At 42.7% G+C, this 4,279-nt stretch overlaps 1 pseudogene; it reads left to right on the top strand.

Moving 5' to 3' along the window:
* Window positions 1–1,816: 1,816 nt before the first annotated feature.
* LOC135594307 (transcription repressor OFP13-like) lies at window positions 1,817–3,899 on the top strand (annotated as a pseudogene).
* The last annotated feature ends 380 nt before the right edge of the window (window positions 3,900–4,279 follow it).

Genomic DNA, 4,279 nt, shown 5'->3' with positions numbered 1-4,279 from the left:
CAAGATGTACATATACATGTATGTATATAATAGTTGCTGGAATTTATATTCGTTGTTGAGAAAGAGATTCACTAGGTCAGATCAGGCTGCTTTGTAACGGAGATAGATCCTCCAACCAGATGCCTAATAATATCTAAAATATTTGGTGTATTTTTTTTTGCATTGTTACTCTCTTGCCTAAGGCAGCCCTTTTTATGCAAGCTTGGGATCTGTTATTTGATAGATGTCATAGTAAGTACACAAAGCCGAAGTTGAACCAGAAAACAAAGTTGGCTTTTCATCAACAGTACTAACGAGAACTAAAATGACCCATTTCCGTGTACTCGTGACATGTGAACTTGCTCACTGCACGCTTTGGCTTCAGGAACGTTCATGCGTTGAAACTGAAATTTGCATTACAAACATCTGAACTCCAAATCCTGCATTCATGGACGGCCCCGCCCACAATAATCCATCCAGCTTGAAAAGCTGAAGCAGGCGGTGCGTGCAAGCCGAGTCTAGTCTCGCATCATTCTCACTGTAGAAAGTTCACGTGTGCCGGTTCTGTATGAGACTCTCTCATCATCATTGCTCGAAAGCTCAAAACATGCGGTTCACTGTTTCAGGTTGGCATTTTTCTCCCCTCCCCCATTGGACTCTTACCACCCACGGTGTGCTGCATCTCCGGGAATAGGTCGTGTGTCCGGATGTGGCTGTGTAAACAAACACTCAGATAATCCAGTCATGATCCAAGAGCCAAGGAGAGATGTATGCAAGTGTATCTTATGGTATCACGCAACTCACCATTAAGGGTGGGAGGAATGATGAGTTGATAGGACCATCTGAAACTATTAATTATCTTTTGGCTTCTAATGCATGTGGTTGGATACCTCCATGGACCACACACCCTTCTCCTGTTCCTTCTTCTTATTTCAAACTGTATCACACATAATTAAGCTGTCTGCTCGTTTGCTCGTTCGCTTGCTCTCACAGCACCATGGTTGGCCCGAGAGCAAAGCCGTGGAGACTCCAATTCCCAAGTTGAAGCACTCCCTATGCATCCACGGGTGTACTGGTCAAGTGATAATGTTGTGAATACATGGCACCTGCAAAGTTCATCAACCTCTTTTGGTTGAAGAAAAGGAAAGCTAATTTCTGCTCGTTGCGCTTTTGACTTATTGCTAGGCTGTTGGAGAAGTGTAATGTGAGACAAATAAGAACTGATGCAAGGAAATCCTAACACATCCCAAATGTTTTCGTGTGTAATCCAAATTATGTTGGTCAGATTTATGCAAACATTTTAATTTTATAAAATCAATCCTTATTTCGTGGTTTATAAGGATGTGAAACGCAAAACAGAGGATCTGAATTCTGTCATAACATCGGATTAAATTTCGATTTACTTACTGAGATCAATCCATAACATCAGATATCATCCAGAACTACGCGTCCAACTTAAGATATCAGTCTCATTTGGACCACTTGGCCAATTGTTTTCATGACTGTACGGGATAACGATAAACTCAATTAAAGACTAAGGATATATTCTCATAAATACTCATTGTACGAAATTTCGAAATAAGAAGGGATTTTGAAAAGAAAAAAAAAACAAATTATATATACACAATCTATTGTTTTTCTACTTGATGGTGTGAATGTTGGTCGCTTAGATTATTAAAGAGCATGGCACCGAAGCATGTTTTTTAATCTCATGCGATGTCCTTACTATAAATTGTTCGACTATGTAATGCATGCAAATGATTCATTAGACAAGTAAATTAAACTTATGCAGATTAATGATGATTTTGAGGCCTCTATAATTATGAGAATTTCGCCCCCTTTCTCTCTCTCCCTCCCCCCATATGAATAGAGGGAAGAGAAATGGAGAAGCTCAAGTCTTCATTCAAAAATCTCCAAGGAGCCATCACCAGCATCAAACCCATTGGCCCCATCTGCATCCAAGAAGAAGAAACCCAGTCCTTCAGAGCAGGAGAGCTCTACTCCAGCTTACATTACCCCTATTGCACCTCTTCTCCCTCCTCATCCACCTGCTTTGGCCCCTTGGAGCTCCAGGAGAACCTCTACCAGCTCCCATACCTCGAGGAGGATTTCGGCTTCAGCGACGTGTCCACCACGGCCACCACCACCACCACAACCATGTCTTCTATCTGCCCCGGCGCAGACCAATACGAAGGTCGGAGTGCCATCCTAGAAGGCGCCATATGTTCCACGAGGTTCTTCTTTTCACCGTGCACAACGAAATCCATCATGGAGGAGGCTAAACCTGAGACCGGCATCCGAAAAGCCCAACGCACAACCAAGGCAGCGTTGGGTAAGGCGTCATTCTACGAGGAGAGCATACCGATGGCCATTTCCTCGGAGGACCCGTACCAAGACTTCCGAGCATCCATGGAGGAGATGGTGGTGGCACACGAGCTGAGGGAGTGGCATAGCCTTCAGGAACTTCTGCATTGCTACTTGAGGCTGAACGAAAGGAAGAATCACAAGGTAATAATGCTAGCTTTTGTGGATTTGTTGATGCAACTGATGGAGATGGAGAAAGAAGTTTAATCTGCTCAAAGCTTCCCTTCTCACTTGCTACCTCAGGAAGATGTAGATCAGTGAGCATTACTAGCTTAATCTTCTGTTTCATGCATCCATGCTTTTGCTTTGCTAGACCAAATTAATGTGGTGCTTCTTCTGGTAGTTGGTACTGTTCACTCACTGGAGGATTCAGAGAGCAGTTACTTAACTATTCCTCTCGTGTAAAAAATGCGGAAACAATGTTACCTGGTGATAGTTTGAGTTGAAAGTTTGGAATTCCATGGTTGAGCAAAAAGAATATGCCCACTAATTAATTCTATGCAGTAAACTGTCTCAGAGTGGGACGACACTGGTGCTCATGAAATGAAGGTCCTTCACCCCATTGTACTTCAGATTCAAACCTTTAAGGTTTTACCCATCCTGACATGGGAAAGCCCGTTTTACGGTACAAATTTGAAGATTGAATGCTCTCCTGAGATGGGTAAGAAAGTTATCAATCCATGCTTGTGACTACTGACATATTCTATCTGGGTCTGTCGACAGAGCCTCCTTACGGATCGATATGCCTTAAGAATATTAGGATATATTATTTGAATGTATAATTAATGTACTTAGGTCATTGAGAGGCCCAATTACATGCGATGATTCGGTCTACTTAATTTCTATTGTTGATTTCGAAAAGCAGCACTCAGCTGTGGGTTATCGAAAAGCTAGATTCTTGTTTTGTTAACCTCTGGATCATCTTACAGATTCTTGCAGTAAAAATAATCATCAAAGATCTGAATCCCTGCAATATGTGCATTTCACTGGATTGTCCGGTGATTCACCGACCACCAATCATGCAAGTGGGCCTGATGGAGTTCTCAGTGGTTGAACAGTATTAAGCTTTATAAGCTTTGTCGCGGGCATCGATATCAATGGGGAATAGTTCTTCTGGGCAGCCATGCCGAATAGTAGGGACCTGTAGTTACACCGATATAAAAGGAAAACAAGACAAGGGGTTGCTCTCCAATGACATGATCCAACAAGAAACAAGGGATTCATGGCGATGCATAGATGATCCACCCGGTAGGGCACAAGTCACGGCGTCATGCATTTGATGTTATACGAGGCATTAGTTGTTCCACGACCGTCTTCGCCATTGTTCTCTCCTTGGAAGATTCCACTGGTATACCCTAAATCGAGTTAACTTTTTTCCTCGAGCACATGGCTCACATCCACATCATACGGTGACACATTAACGTCGCAATACGAGACAACGATACATCATTGTGCAATTACTCTGAGTTATTTTAGCATTTGTCGATAACAAGGGGAAACTTTGATGGCAAGGATGGTCTTCTGCGAGATTATTAGGATTTTTGAATCATAGAAATGTATGTCTTCTCTGTATAAAGACTTCGCTCGAATGAATTCGACTCTCAACCCAGCATCTCTAATATTATTTTAAGCACCGCGTGGTTCCTGTGTATGACTGAGAGTTTGTGGCTTGCTTGCGTGTAGTGTTCGTGTGGGAGAGATTCTCATCTTGCGGCTGCCAGAGAACTCGGTGCTCTGAATGAAGGGTGATTCATGAGAGACGTGTGATCTCTGATTCTCGAGCCAACGAGGTGCCTTTGTCAAACAGGACTGCCCGTAAGCAAAGGGGAAACAAAAAAAAACACAGAAATGTAAGCATGAGAAGCTTAAAGGCATCACAGGCTCTCCTTTTTAGAATCAAACTGCATACAGTTCAATCAAATCTCCCGCAAAACCA

Source organism: Musa acuminata, chromosome BXJ1-9, assembly GCF_036884655.1.
Source record: "Musa acuminata AAA Group cultivar baxijiao chromosome BXJ1-9, Cavendish_Baxijiao_AAA, whole genome shotgun sequence".
Lineage (NCBI taxonomy): Eukaryota > Viridiplantae > Streptophyta > Magnoliopsida > Zingiberales > Musaceae > Musa > Musa acuminata.
This window is presented reverse-complemented; position numbering and strand designations above follow the sequence as displayed.